Source organism: Stenella coeruleoalba, assembly GCF_951394435.1.
Source record: "Stenella coeruleoalba genome assembly, chromosome: 3".
NCBI lineage: Eukaryota > Metazoa > Chordata > Mammalia > Artiodactyla > Delphinidae > Stenella > Stenella coeruleoalba.
The window spans coordinates 25354372-25371074 of NC_137148.1; the positions used below are offsets into that span (position 1 = coordinate 25354372).

General features: G+C 36.6%; 1 long non-coding RNA gene across 1 annotated transcript in view; it reads right to left on the reverse strand.

Moving 5' to 3' along the window:
* LOC307184504 overlaps nucleotides 1-16455 on the reverse strand; it is a 180007-nt gene extending 163552 nt beyond the window's left edge. The window contains exon 1 of the long non-coding RNA XR_013827732.1: nucleotides 16274-16455. This is a non-coding gene — a long non-coding RNA (uncharacterized lncRNA). The remainder of the gene's footprint in view (nucleotides 1-16273) is intronic.
* Nucleotides 16456-16703: the final 248 nt, after the last annotated feature.

Sequence of the window (16703 nt, forward strand, 5' to 3'; positions counted from 1 at the left end):
CCACCTGGTCAATTCCTCTTTTTATAAACACAGTTTACATTTCTCACATGTCATTATTTTTGGCTATATTAGTGTCCAGTACCTGTGAATACTTGTATTAGTTTGCTAGGCTGCCATAACAAAGTACCAAAACCCGGGTGGCTGAAACCACAGAAATTTATTTTTTCATAATTATGGAGGCTAGAAGTCCTAGATCAAGGTGGTAGCACTGTTCGTTTCTTTTGAGGCCTCTCTCTTTGGCTTGTAGATGGTTGTCTTCTCCTTGTGTCTTCACATGGTCTCTCCTCTGTGCATGTCTATGTCCCAATCTCCTCTCCTTTTAAGGACACTAGTCATGTTGGACTACAACCCATTCCCAATGACTTCCTCTCACCTTAATAGTCTTTTAAAGACTCCTATCACAGTCACATTCTGAGGTATTGGGCATCAGGACTTCACTGTATGAATTTTAAGGGCACACAATTCAACCCATGACAACACTCTTTGTTTTTAGATTTGGGGAATCTCCTACATTATGAATCTTTTCCTACCACCATTGAAGCCAGATTCCCAGATTTCCCTGCATGTAACTTAAGCTCACAACCTAGTAACGCATAGAATGAGGCATCTGAGCAATGCACTCTGAGAAAGACAAGGTAGATACATCTTGTTTCCAGGGGCAGCAGTACCAAGATTCTAGCTTTATACCTGGTGCCCAGCCATGGTATCTGTGCTTTCTCTCCTGGAAAGGGTCTATGGTACAATCTGGGGCATTGTTTCTGGAGAGGAAGCCTCCACTGCTGGTTTTCTAAACCTCTCAGAGAATATGTGAGCTACGGTATATCATTTTTAAAATTTTTCACCTAAATTAAGAATCTGTTTCTATTATTTGCAATTAAGAACTCAGTTGATACCCTGAATTTCAGAGTGACTTATATAAGCCTCATCCTGGTTGAGGTATTATTACAAAAGAGATTGATCAGAACCTATCAATTACTAACATTAACTTCTCAAAACTATCTTCTTTTTTTTTTTTTTTTAGAAATGGCTTTTATTTATTTATTTATTTTTGGCTGCATTGGGTCTTTGTTTCTGTGTGAGGGCTTTCTCTAGTTGCAGCAAGCAGGGGCCACTCTTCATCGCGGTGCGCGGGCCTCTCACTATCACGGCCTCTCTTGTTGCGGAGCACAGGCTCCAGATGCGCAGGCTCAGTAGTTGTGGCTCACGGGCCCAGTTGTTCTGCGGCATGTGGGATCTTCCCAGACCAGGGCTCGAACCCGTGTCCCCTGCATTGGCAGGCAGATTCTCAACCACTGTGCCACCAGGGAAGCCCTCAAAACTCTCTTCTTTATTCCTGCTTTCAGTAATTCGAAAAAAAGGCAACTATAAGCATCCTAATTTGGACCTTATCAAATGAGTCTTTCTGATTCATTCGCACTCACTGGTAACAAATCTATCCATTGCCTACAGGATTACATTCAAATGCCTCTTGCGTGTCATTTAAGTCTTCCAAAACAACTTAAATGTATTCCATCTTTCATTATAAATCCTCTCCTTTTTCTAGAAAAATAAAATGGAGCAATCAAAATTCATTGAGCACACGGCATTTTGAAAAACCTGTTAATAAATCCTGTTTCTGACCACACGTACAACTCTTTGGGCTTACTACCCCCACTTCATGCATATGAGAAATCTGAAACTAAGAAAATTAATTAGGTTGCCTAAGGTCACACAAGTAATGAATAATAGGACTGGGTTTTGATATCAAGTCTCCGTAGCCTCTTCTCTCCCCATGTGATTCTCTCCATTGCTTCCCATACACTTTCCAGCCTCTCAGATTTTGCTTATGTGGTGCTGTGGCCTGGAGTATCCAACCAATCTCTCCTTTGTCTGCCCAAATCTTACTAATTCAGAGTCCAGCTCCAAACCTTCAGTCTCAGTGAAGTTTCTTTGATGTCTCCAGCTGATTTTTCTCCTCGGAACTAGTGTAGTATTCATTATCTATACCACTCTTTCTGATGTTTTAATACATTATCTCATATTAACCACTTTATATGCATTTGCTTTTCTTCCTGTTTGTGAAAATCTAAACTTTTAAGTATGAGACTGTCATATTCTACATGTTCCTAAGTATTCTGCATGGTTTTATGCACAGAGGAAGTGCTATTACACAAATCAAATAGTCCCCATTCTTGAGCCATGGAAAAGGATATTAAAATCATGTTTCACATTAATGTTGATCTTCAGGTGAGAGTATGCCCCAATTGCTTGAGTAATTGAGCATCTCCTTGATATTAATTTCTTTGGAAAAGGGAAACAATTCTCATACACTTTTATCACTTATTTTTAATGTGTAGGGGCAATTATATTTTCAAAAGTATTTTCAGTAATTCCAATTGAATAGATAACAAACCCTAATTTCATGGTAAGCTCAGAGATTTTGGTTTGACTGAAAAAAGCAGCCTGTGATCAAACGGTGGAAGGTAATGTACCACAGTTTACAGCAGATCATTTTTAAATTTTTTGGAAAGTAAATCTTATTGCCTTTGCATCATAACTTGCTGAAAGCAATGGACTTACACAAAAATTTGAGGTGGATTTTTCAAATGGCTTTTAAGGCCAAACAAATAAAAGTATAGGCTCACTAGAAATATTTTGTTTCATGCTAATCTGTACAATACAACCCTATGCAACAAGGCACACAAGTTCTGTAATTAGACAGTACACATCAGAAGACATCAGAAATAAGATGTACAGAGATGCATTAGTGCATGACCACATCAAATTTACTTTTTTAAATTTAAATGACCATATTAAATAGTCCAATTACTATCCTCATTTGTGTATAATTCCAAGCTCCATTTTATCCTTTGTGTGTGAATAAAGTAAACAAGAATGACTATGGCAACTATAATTGTGTGTTTTTATCTTCAGTAATCTGAGCATCCTTGCCATCGTTGAAATAAAATTCTAAGTTTTAGTTTTGTAAATATCAGCAAAAATTAAAAATTATTTTAAATCTCCATATAAGGCTGTTGAAACTAAATATCTTAATTGCACTAAAGTTTAATTTATATTTTAACTGTACATCACAGAGCCCCTTAAAAAGACAGTCAATAATATTCACTCTGACTGCCCCGTGATTGTAGGATTGTTGCCTAGAAATAGAGGCTGGGAAATTTCAACACATCTTCTCCTTTATTTATAATGTAGCCCATGTCCACTTAAATATTTGTCTGGTGTCTTTCTGTGTCTAATTGATGTGAGTAGATTGTCTGTGAGAGAGTCAAGTCATACATTCTGGAGAGTCTTTGTAAATAATTTGGCCCACAACTAACCATAGTATGATAGGACATGACGATGAAAAAACTGAAATGGCTAAATTAATTATGACCCAATTAGATTATACTACTATATAGATCTAGCCATTATTAGAAGCCTAGGGTTTCAGAAGAAATCATATAGTAATCTAAATAAGTACTCTTAGAATAATGATCATTCAAGTTATATTTTTATTGCTTATGTTCTATCACAGCACTAGACTAATATAAGTTGGTAAAGCTGTAAATATGTACAAATGACAGGGTTAAGTAATTAGGAAATGCTCCTCAAAGGACCCTAGCATATTCTCCATCATTCCTTTCCTTCAACCTGGACATGCAAAATCCAGGGTCCAAACTACAGAAGCAAAAGAAGAGAAAGGATGAAGGAGATAAGTTTTGATGACATGTATAGGCTGTTTAAGTCTTCCCTCACCTGGTGTATCTTTGAAGGTTACATGTAGTAATTTCACATATTAGAAAGACTGAGTCTTGTAACTACTCATTTTGCAACAAAAATCAGTTGAGGGCCTCTATGTGCCAGACTGTTCTAAGCGCTTAGAATTCAGTGCTTTGCCTGTAAACGGCTGATGAGAGGTTACAGCCCAGTAGAGAAAGCATTCAATAAGCAAATCTTTTCACAGATGCCAATTAATAATACTTGTGTTAAGTGCTGCAAAGGATAAGTACAGTTTTACATAGCCATACACCAATAGTCAGAAAAAAAATTTTTTTGACAATATTTAAGATGAGGTCTGACAAATATTTAAGATGAGGTCTGACAAATAACTAAAATTTAGCTTGTCAAGGTATATATATTTATGTATTTGAGTCACAATAAAATACTTCATTGTTTTATTTTAAACATGAGAGTACAGGGAGATCAGCTCGGTGCTTTGCGACCACCTAGACGGGTGGGATAAGGAAAGTGGGAGGGAGACGCAAGAGGGAGGGGATATGGGGATATACGTATGCATATAGCTGATTCACTTTGTTATACAGCAGAAACTAACACAACACTGTAAAGCAATTATACTCCAATAAAGACGTTAAAAAACAAAATTAAAAAAAAACATGAGAGAGCCTCGAGTATATCTAAAAGCTGTTTGGAAGGACCTCGTAAACAATAAAGGTTAAAGATAAGAGAAAGAGAAGGGCTAATGGATGGTGTAAGTTTTCTGTGAAGTTTGGAGGGAGGTGAAGGGACTGACCTTAGCTTGGAGAAGAGGCAGCTCCTCTTACAGTTTGTGCCCAATAATTTAGAATTTGAACTTAACTATTGTGTTTTATTCATATGTTAATTACTTGATATGATTTTTAAATGATATTAAGGCATCATCTCTCATGTTTCACATGTGAGAACCATACATATATGAATCCATCTATGAACATCTCTGGATATCTATTCTGTTGCAAAAGGCTGAATACACTCTTCTTGATACTAATTCTTTCACATCAAATCCATCTGCTTTCACATCAAATCCATCTGCAAAGTTTATAAAATTATTCTTTATGTGTAATAAGTATTCCACTGAATTGTTTCTGCTAATATACACAAACTTTTGCCCTGACTGTGGCCCTCTATCATCTGCATGAGCTGAAACTTTGCTATTTTCCACATATTAAGATTATTTTTTGTTTTAGCTCTACTGGAATATAACTGATATACTAAAAATTGCACACATTTAATGTATAAATCTTAATGAGTTGGACATATGCATACACCCATGATACTATCATTACAATCAAGGTCCTAAACATGTCTATCACCTCCAAAAATGTCCTTCTGCTCTTTTGGGGGGTTTTGTTTTGTTTTACTTTATGTTTTTTTTGTACATTTCACTGTTGTGGCCTCTCCCGTTGCGGAGCACACGCTCCGGACGCGCAGGCTCAGCGGCCATGGCTCACGGGCCCAGCATGTGGGATCTTCCCGGACCGGGGCACGAACCCGTGTACCCTGCATCAGCAGGCGGACTCTCAACCACTGCACCACCAGGGAAGCCCTTTTTGTGTGTTTTTTAAAGAACACTTAACATGAGAACTATCCGCTTAACATATTTTAAAGTGCACAATACTGTATCCACTTTTTTAGGAGTGTCCGTGTGTAGTGTAATATTTTGGGGTTCTCTTTGCTGACGTTTAAACAGCTAGCTTTCATTCATATTACACATGTAGCTAATCCAACCAAGATAAATCAAAATTTCTCTCCTTAATACCATTCCAATAAAGCATCTTTTTAATGCATAGCCCAAGACCGACTTTATTCATAAAGCTCAGGTACTGCAATTCACACCAGAGTCCCTTCTTGTGAATTTCTTTCTCTTTACATTTTGTTCAGAAAATTTTAAATTTGACTGTGAATTGTCTTATATGGTTCACTACTTCTTCATGCATGCAAATGTCAACTCTAAAAAACTTAACTTGTTCTTTTTTTTAATGGCTTTGATTTTTCCCATAATGCCTAGCACAATTTGTGGCACAAAATAGATGCTACATAGATATATTTTGTTTTAACTTCATGACATTCTACTAATGCTGATGGACTGGTCAAAATCCTGTATGTTATTGCTGCTATCTAGATATTAAATGAGATTTATAACTGAAGTTAATAAAACCTCTCAAGGAAATAAGGGCAACTTTTGTTGTGGAGCCAGTTTCCAAGTTTCACAATCATATTGAGGTTGACCATCACTGAGAAGGTCTTTAGGTTGTCTTTATGTGATTTGAAGTCACATATAATGCCACTGTGGATGTGTCCCCTGCAAGCATATACTGCATTTATAGATTTGTTTTCATCTTTTATCAGAGCATTGTTTTGTATCATACTGCTGAAATGGCAGAATGGTAATAGTTTTCTCTTCTGTATAGTTAATGGAAATTTTTTACTGCTTTTAGATTCCTTATATAACTACATTTTCTTTAGGCCTAAATCCATTTGACTGTCCCTAGTCTGTAAATGATCTGTAATCTCTTGTGAACCTTTGTGTGGGAGAATTTCTTGCTTACTGACTCCGGATCTTTTCAATGATACCAATAGCATATTGAGTCATAAGAGTTTTGCCAAGGCTTTGAAGTGTAGCAGAACAAGAGTTGCTCTTGTCCACTGCTGCATTCTTATCTAAGCTAAGGAATATGTATATAATCAATCTAAACTTACTATACAATTTATTTCACTTGATTTTAATAAAAAATGGATCAGTAGAAAACAATCAAATCTAACACAGTGTGCTACAAATTAAGGAAGTTTCCTTAGAAACTCAGTAATATTCTTAAGACAACCAAATCTACCTCTCAATAGTAATTCCAGGTGAAGTGTTTTTATGAAGCTGATTAAACCACATCATTATCATTGAGAAACATATACTGAGAACCCATAACATTAGATTATACTCAAAATTTTGAAATCGGTCTGCTTCTCATAGTAATTACAGACTACTTGTAGAATAAAGTCCTTGAAACCTTATTTCTCATTACTATTTCTGTTAAAGAAAACATTATCCAAATGAGAAAAAGGCTTAATGTAGAGACTGCACAGCTAATAGCATCATCTACTAGGATCTTTGATTAACAGAGCAATGGAATCTAGACAGAGCACCACAATTTGAGTCGCTGTCTTTCTTTCCAAAAATGATAGTGTATGCTCCTTGGTATTTACCAAAAAAAGTTTAAAACTCACGTTCAGACAAAAATCTGCACACAGATGTTTATAGCAGCTTTATCCACAATTTCTAAAGCGTAAAGCAACCAAGATGTCCTTCAGTACGCAAATGGATAAATAAACTGTGGTGCATCCAGACGATGGAATATTATTCAGTGCTATACAGAAGCAAACTGTCAACTCATGAAAATACATGGAGAAACTTAAATGCACATCACTAAGTGAAAAAAGCCAATCTGAATGGCTACATACTGTATAAATCTAGCTATCTAACATTCTAGAAAAGACAGAAAGACCAGAGACAGTCAAAAGATCAGGTTTCCAGGGGTAACGGGGAGAAGGTGGAGCACAGAGAATTTTTCGGACAGTAAAAATATTCTGTATGATGCTCGAATGGTGGATACACGTCATTAAACATTTGTCTAAATCCATAGAATGTACAACACCAAGAATAAACTCTAAGATAAACTATGGACTTTGGGTAATTATGATGGGTCAGTATAGGTTCATCAATTGTAACAAGTGTGCCATTCTAGTGGGGAATGTTGATAATGGGGAGGTTATGCATATGTGGGGATAGGGTGTATATGAGAAATCTCTGGACCTTCTTCTCAGTTTTGTTGTGAACTTAAAACTGTTCAACAATTTTAAAATTTAATTTCATTTAAAAATAAAATAATAGTGATCCTGAAATGCTAAGCCTTTTCATTGTACGTGTTGAGAACAAGCTTTCACAGGCATGGCATCAATCTCTACCTTGCCTTCTTAAAAGTCTCAGCAAGGGCTTCCCTGGTGGCGCAGTGGTTGGGAGTCCGCCTGCCAATGCGGGGGACGTGGGTTCGTGCCCCGGTCCGGGAGGATCCCACATGCCGCGGAGCGGCTGCGCCTGTGAGCCATGACCGCTGAGCCTGCGCGTCCGGAGCCTGTGCTCCGCGACGGGAGAGGCCGCAGCGGTGAGAGGCCCGCGTACCGCAAAAAGAAAAAAAAAAAAGTCTCAGCAAGAAAGTTTTATGTTATTCTTACACAGCCCCTCAAAAAGAAGTAAAACAGAGCTTAATAAAAAGAAACAACAGTAGTAATCTTCAGAAGGATCAACATATCATTTTCAAAGAGATTTTACTGGAGCTCTGAACACCAATAGCAAAAAGGATGCTCTCTATAAGGTGAGTTCTACTGTATCAAAACTTAAATTCATTGTTTTCTTGTAAAGTATGAAGACAAGATAAAATCAACTTCTAAACCAATTATGAAATGCAATTATTAAAATCAACAATAGGAATATAGACTCAATATTCTTTGATGCTCTTGAAGCTCATGTTATGTCAATAGTAGAAAATTCAGTGAAGAAAAAGGGTATTCATTCTTAGCTAACAAAAGAACTATTCTAGCAAGTATAACTAGAACATGTCCTATCCTAGTCAGCAGTAAACAAGTGTTTACCTAGAACTATTATGCTTTTGTTATTTGCAAGTAACCGTTCTAAGATAATACCAGTACTTCAGAGAAAAATTTGTTTACCAGAGTCTAGACAGATCAAAACAATGGTATTACAAAATATTTTCTCAAACAACTACCCAATAAAGGTCTTCTGCTTAAAGAAGAAAAATGTTAAAGAATGTCCTATGTGGCATTTGGGTTTCCTCAATTAGGGAGGACCAGCATTATCTCCAAAAACATTTTTGTAGTCAGTTTTTTTACAGTGGTGGAGTTGTCTATACCTGTATGTGTATGTGGCTATTGATGTTTAGTCTGTGGTATGAATAGGAACATTGAAACGGCAGTCCTTGACATTCTGTTTCATTAACCTTGCAGAGTGCTGTGCCATGCCATGCTCAGATGGACTCTTTAAAAACCGCTGCTTGATGCTGTTGATGATGATGATAATGATGATGATGATGACAATGACCACTGGTAGGTTAGTTGGGGATTTTCCACTGTCCCCTAAATACAATTTCCTCCAGTTGGTCCATAATTTGCCTTGCTCTACTAATGGTAAAGGACAATTAAAGTGTATACTGAAGATTTTAATACCTTTTAAAAATATTAGCCTTTGCAAAGCTGATAAAGTTAAATTATTACTACAGTTAGAGAAGCTCCCATAGGCTACTATTTACAAAATAAAAAAGCATTTGTATTCAGGAAAATATTTTTTAAAAAAACAGGAATAGCATTTTTGTTGTAGAAGAACATTTAAAAAATATAAAATATATAAAGCAAAAATTCATTTTTATTCATGCTCAATTCCTCCTCCCCTCTCCAGATGCTTTTTTCCATAAACAGAGTAATTAATAGTATAAGTACCCCTGCAAACATCTTCCTGTACACTTAAAACTGTGTGTGGATGCTTGTGTTAACTCTAGTTGGTTGTCACATACTTAGTTCCATCTGGAGCTGGTAAGTATTTCTTGAGCTATCATGTCCTTCTTGTTTTGAAATGCTGTGAGTTAGCTCTAAGGGTAAAATGACACACCAGAGAACAGCCTCTCAAATCTTCCTTTGAATTCCTCATCCAATAAAAGACACTATGTAACTCAAAGCACCCGTCCTGTTGCTTAGACCTGAAATTAGGGAATGAGCCTTCCTGGTTATCAAATCCCTTCTCTTGTCAGTTTACAAGGTTTTTAACCAATAAAAGTCTTACTGCCAGAGCGTTCAGTCAAGGTGGCCTGACTCTCAACAAGACAGAATGGCAGCCTATGGGGAGCAATTGAGCCATTCATAAGATGCCCAGGCTGCAGCTGAAGGGCCACCTGGTGTTTGACAGCCTCAGGGAGGCTCAATCCACTGCTCGTTCTTGAAATAACATAGAGCAAGGGCACATTAGCACTTGGCACTTTAGCCAATGGAAATAATTTAAATAAGACTAGCAAAGTATTGAGAAAGATTTTTTCCGCCTTGTAAAATTGTGGGTGGCTGTAAAACATGTGTCCATAAAACTGTCCTTTTGTCTCTCTCTTTATTAAATCCTCCATTTCTTTTAGAAGCAAAAATCTGAATGATGAGCGTTTTGTTCTTCGCATCATGTAACCAAGGTCTTTGATATTTCATTATCCTTATTTAAAAGGAAATGTTTGCTGAATTTTTCCAGTTCATCACCAGATAAATATCAGGTGTTGAACACTGAATAAATGGCAATAAGAGGTGACATGACTAAAAACGCTCAACTCTGAGCAGCTATACCTGAGACAGACTGGTTTGCACTCCATGATCCACTGGATGGCCAGGAGAGCTCAGGGGTTTGGCACTGAGTTCTCATAAATCAGTAAAAGAAGAAACATACTGATGTTATAACATGATGTTATACAGAATTTCTTCTCATTATAATCAGAAGCAAAAATGTTTGGTTTTTATTTCCAATATCTTGGAAAATAGAAACAGAATTTATGATTACTCCAAAAACTAAAATGGATGTTCTGTTGCAAGGAGCTAAGGATTAATCATGCATTTTTATCATAGGAAAAAATCAGTAAATAATGAAGACCCACCCATTAATAAATATGGAAGATAAAGATTTAAAGTGATAATGAATATGAAGCTGAACAAAGGGTTGAAAAACAATTCTCTGATTTTAAAACCTTACAATAAGCTGATATATTCAGAATTATGACCACCAAAATCTAAGGAATGCTATTTCTGCATAGATGATTCACTCTAGCTTGAATAAATTAATTTTAAGAAAAATGCAAAAAATAAAAACGTAAATGTTCAGAGGAAACAAAATAACTTATAATAAAATTATCAAAAAATATTGATTTGTAGATATTAGCTTTATAAAGACAAGTCTATAAAATGATTCATTATTAATAAACTTTATAATATTAGAACGAAATTGGGATGCTAGAGCCCAATTTCTCTCATTCACACCTGAAGCACTGGAAAACCTGGGCTAAGCCTTCAACATAGTAATTTAGGACTCACCTTCATTCATTCATTCCACATTCAAGAACTGCCTAACACGTGCCAGGCACTGTGCTAGGGACCCAGCGACCCACATGATAAGAATGCAACCCCTGTTCTTCAGGATTAGCAATGTTAAGGGAAAAACTGTCCTGTTTCTGTGATCAGGTAATCCGATAAATGATTATAGAAATCTCTTAAGTGCTGTAACAGAGGCATGCATATAATAAAGTTCTCTGGTCTTTCTGGAAAGATAAAAAAAAAAAAAGACTAAATATTCAAAATTCCAGCCAAATCTTGAAGTTTGAGTTGGAATTTGCCTAGTGAACAAAAGCTAAAAAGGGGGAATGGGGAGAACAGCTTTCTAGAAAGCAGATACTGTAGGTGCAAAGGCATGCCAACAAATGAAAAAAAAAATTTAAAAACACCATGAACTTTTGGGAACTGTAGATAGGTCTCAAATGTCAAGTGCAGGACTCTTGTCTTAGCTGTAGCCTGAAAGAATAGGCAGATCATGAGGGCTTTGCATATCATTCCAAAGTCTTTGGATTTTATGTTATATACAGTGAAGAGCCAGGTCAGGGTTTCAGTAAAAAATGTGTGGGATCATATTTATGTTTTAGCCATTAATCCCCTGGTATGAATGGCTGACTGAAAGTCTAAAACTCAGTGTGTGTTTTTAAGAAACTCTCTTGCAATTCCTGACTGTGTGCATAAAGCATGGTTTTAAGATAAAATCTCCTTCAAGACTGTCTTTGAATGGAAATGAAACAATGAATTTATCCCAGTAGCATAGACTGCTCCAGATGGATAAAATCTTGTAGGTCATTTATCCTACCCCAACTCTTATTACTAATTTATTTATTTATCTATTAGTTTCTCAAATATTTACTGAGCATCTACATTGTACTAGACAAACTCTCTGCTTTAATGAAGTATATAACCTACACTACCTAGACAATAAAGAAACAATAATTAAAATAAATTTACATTTAAAAATAGTAATACATGCAGGCAGTAATGAAATAATTCTATGACAATGCTATACAGGAGCTCCATATAGATGGTGGGCTTGGAAAAGCCCTGTTTGAGAAACTGATTATTAATTGATATCTAAGAATGATTAGGAGATGATTAAATAAAATGTGAAGAAGGGAAATAATGTGCAAAGGCAATGATGCAGGAAAGGTCTTGGTACATTCCAGGAATGAAAGAAGCTGGGCATGTTTAGGGATAGTGAGCAAGCGACATGTTGGCAAGGGAGATGCTAGGGAGTTTGGTGGCAGCGATCAGGGAACTGTAGCAGGTTAAGAAATGCAGTCAAGAAAAATCTGTATAAGTTCAGGTCTCACGATTCCTAGTCAATGTTCTTTACTTTAGAGCCTGGAAACAAAAAGTTGTGGGGAAAAAATATATATATATAATATATATATATATAATTTTCCTGTATAATTCAGTATCTTCTCATGTCATCTACATTGGGGGAAAAAATCTTGCTTCTAGCATGCTGCATTACATTTTTAGTACTTTTTTTTCCTTAAGAGATATATTAGGGACTTCCCTGGTTGCACAGTGGTTAAGAATCGCCTGCCAATGCAGGGGACACAGGTTAGAGCCCTGGTCCTGGAAGATCCCACATGCCGCAGAGCAACTAAGCCCATGCGCCACAACTACTAAGCCCACATGCCACAACTACTGAAACCCACGCGCCTAGAGCCCGTGCTCCACAGCAAGAGAAGCCACCTCATTGAGAAGCCTGGGCACCACAACGAAGAGTAGCCCCTGCTCATGGAAACTAGAGAAAGCCCGTGTGCACAGCAACGGAGACCCAACACAGCCAAAAATAGATAGGTAGATAGATTAGATAGATAGATAATACAATCTCATGGTCAGCTGCAACAAAAACTGGATCTACTCTGGCTGGCCATATCATTTCCCAGACCACCCTAGTAAGACTTTAAATAAAGAAGCATTGAAGGCTATGATCTAAATATCAGACACTCACCAGGATTATGAACAAGAAACAAACAAACAAAAAAAAAACAGAATATGAGCGACTAATAAGTCATTCATGAATTCAGACTAGAATTATGATAGTTTGTTAATCCACATTTATCTAGAATAATTAAAATTCCCACTTTCAGCAAATAAGCCATTAAATGCAATTTAATGCAATGATCTGATTGACACAGTTGTGGGAAGTTTCACTTAATATATGTATATGATTATGTAGATCAATGTTTACATTTTTGCATTCTTATAGACGTGCTGAAAATACAGTACATCAATAACTTATTCCCTGGTTACCATAAAATGTTTATATATGCATTGTAATAGCATAGATGAAGGCTTGGCAGAGGAGGTACATAGGCCAAAGGATCCTTATTCCCAATGTTCTTCTTCGTTATTTGTGGTTGTGGTAGAACTAATACCCCAAATATGCTTCCCTTTAGAATGAATTTTCCAAGCTTCTTCTCAAATAGTACAATGTTGTAAAAAGTGTTAAGTTTCCATTATGTGAAGAGAAAAATGTGATTTTTTTTTCAGAGAGCTTTTTACTCAAGCAACTCAGAGAAGGAATTTATTTTTCACCACTGCAATCTTGTCATTTATTTAGTCGTCAGTGGGGAATAGTGTCTTTGCTTTGGTGGAACTGAGCAATTTGTAGAGGAAAGGATAAAGTCCCTGTAGTAAGTTCTGAGGCCAATCTTTTATAGATCTCTGGCACATGTGATTATTAATTACCTCCAAAGATAAATATACTCAGTTTGTAATTCTTATTCTCAGTTAACTCAATTTTTATATCTGTCATTACCCTTTTTTCTAAAACGATAACGTTAACTCTATTCTTGAAGAATATGAATTCTGATGGTAAGCACTGTAGACTATTTTGATAGCATGTACAAATTTGTACATGTCTTCGAGCTTTAGATTTGGGGCATTTAATGGAAAAAGGAAGTTAGATTTAGGTGGGTTTTTTAGCTTTTTTTTTGGTTTTTTTTGCAGTACGTGGGCCTCTCACTATTGTGGCCTCTCCCATTGCGGAGCACAGGCTCCGGACGTGCAGGCTCAGTGGCCATGGCTCACGGGCCCAGCCACTTCGCGGCACATGGGATCCTCCCGGACCGGGGCACGAACCCATGTACCCTGCGTTGGCAGGCAGACTCTCAACCACTATGCCACCAGGGAAGCCCAGATTTAGGTGTTTTGATCGTGTCTCATATCTGTGGCCATGAATACTGCATGCTGTACTACACCTAAAAACAAAATAGAATAGAAATATGCTAATGGTAAGCTTTTGAGATATGTTTTCTATTTAACAAACATTTGAAGTCCAAATATTTGCCTGAAATCATCCTGCTTTTCTTTGGGGTGGGGGACAGGGTCCTGGAAATAAAGAAATGTAAAATATATTTCTTAGTGCCACCATAGACATGTACAGATAAATGGATAGGTGATAGCTATATCATGCATAGAGATTATATAGAGAGATAAATAATATTCCAATTACAGAATATTTCTAACACATGAATTCAAAACTGGCTCTATCATTTATCAGTTGTCCTAAGGCTATTATTTACATACTCAGGGCCTCAGTTTACCTATTTTGTAGGGGATGTGGATTAATGAACTATCATAATTATAAATGCCAACATCAGTGAAAATTCTTTCCCTTTTCTCCTTGCTTTCCCCACGGCATGCAGAAAGAAGACAAAAGGGGAATGTTACAAAACATAAGGAAAATATAAGGTCTTAGAATCAGGAAGAAGGAAAAGAAAAGCAAAGGAAGAAGTAGGAATGTAAAAAGGAAGAGAAGCAAAAACATTGAACTGTGTGGTAAATACTTTAACACTACCACAAATTTCTTAGGAAGAATTTCTCCAAAATCTGTGGCATTAATTGCTTACCCCAGACACATCAAGGGTAGTTAAGCCTAGGTGAATCCACAGTACAGTAGCAACTCGAGCTATTGCAATCAGAACTTGGAGTCTGTTCACATCAACCCTTCATCAGAGAAACTGTTGTGCCTGGTTTCTAGTAACAGATTTATTACATTGACTAATGGGCTTTACTGAAGGTGACAACCACTAGAATCTACAGAGCCTTTAGCTTTTTTTTTTTTTCAGGAATTCAAATGATATCCTAAACTCAGGAGGATAGATTAAGCTCAATGGTGTATATCTATTTAAGGAGAAAGGAAAACATATTTCTTGGATCTATATAGCTTGAGACTCTTAAATCAATATCTCAGAATCTTCTAAACCTAGTCTGTATATAAGCAATCAATCCACAAACTCCAAAACAGAAAAAGTAAGCTACTATGTGATTCTGTGACGAAAAACCACTACAAACAATTTTAATCTCTTGCATTAGGGGAACACATTTTATTTTTCACTACTGGGAATCAGAGCCATTTGATATTTTTTCTATGAAGGACAAGTTAATGGACAAAAATGATCTTTAATCCAAATTCAGGGAATAACTGATATAAGGAACTTGATTTTAATCTGACCATCCCATCCAACTGGCAGGATTTTAAACATCCATTTGCCTCAAATCAGTAGTCATCCAGATAATAATTACCCAGGTACAATCTGCTTCCATTACCCTTTGCTAGAAATCAATTCTTTCAACTCTTTTTGCACCTTAAATATTTAAGAAACCTGATTTGTAGAGTGAGATGATAGTGTCTGGCCTTTTTTTTTTTTTTAAAGGATCGCATTATTAATAAGCCAGTGACCATTAAAGTAATTGATGATAAAAAGAGCCAAAACACAAATTTGGGCTTTAAATTAGAAGAGAGTCCTGAGTGGGGGTGGGGTGGGATGAATTGGGAGATTGGGATTGACATATATACACTAATATGTACAAAATAGATAACTAATAAGAAAAAAAACAGAGGAAAGACAAAAAGAAGAGTACTGATTTACAATGTAGTCATTCAAGTGATCCAGAATATGCATATATTATTACTGCATTATTAAAATTGAATTATTTTAGAGAATCCCCAAACATTGAAATTATATCTGCAGCTATTTAATGATATCCATTTGATAAACACTGGCCTAATGCATTAAATATCCCAGGTACATCTGCATTCTAAGAAGAAATTTTTAAAACAGAAAAGATTTTAAGACTCTAAGAAATTTGTCTCAAAGGTTAAATACCAGACAGATGGTGAGAAAAGTATTTGAGGCATATACGGCTTTCCTAAGGCTTTCTGAATCTCATCCAGGAGGCAGCCACTGATGGTGTTTTCTTGCTATAAAACATGTTCTGAGAATAGGCCCTCCATATTAAGAGTTCTTAACATAGTAAATAAAATCTGTAATGCAAAATATACATATAGAGCCCCGTTATTAAGAGCTCACTAAATCTTAATTGGATAATGTTCCCAAGAATGTCATCTTTCACATACCTCTGTTCAAAAGTGTAAATTTCGGCTTCCCTGGTGGCGCAGTGGTTGAGAGTCCGCCTGCTGATGTAGGGGACACGGGTTCGTGCCCCGGTCCGGGAAGATCCCACATGCCGTGGAGCGGCTGGGCCCGTGAGCCATGGCTGCTGAGCCTGCGCGTCCGGAGCCTGTGCTCCACAACGGGAGAGGCCACAACAGTGAGAGGCCCGCGTACTGCAAAAAAAAAAAAAAAAAAAAAAAGTGTAAATTTCATTTTCTTTTGAAAAGTCATCTGGTATCTTTGGCTTTGAGATGTACAGAGGGATTTCCTCCATTCAACCTAAAATTCATTTCCAGATAAGAGAAATAAGATTGCCATCTGAAAGTTTAACTAAACATCAACATCAAATGGATTGAAACACATATTGTAAAGTCACGTTAAGTTCTAGAAGTT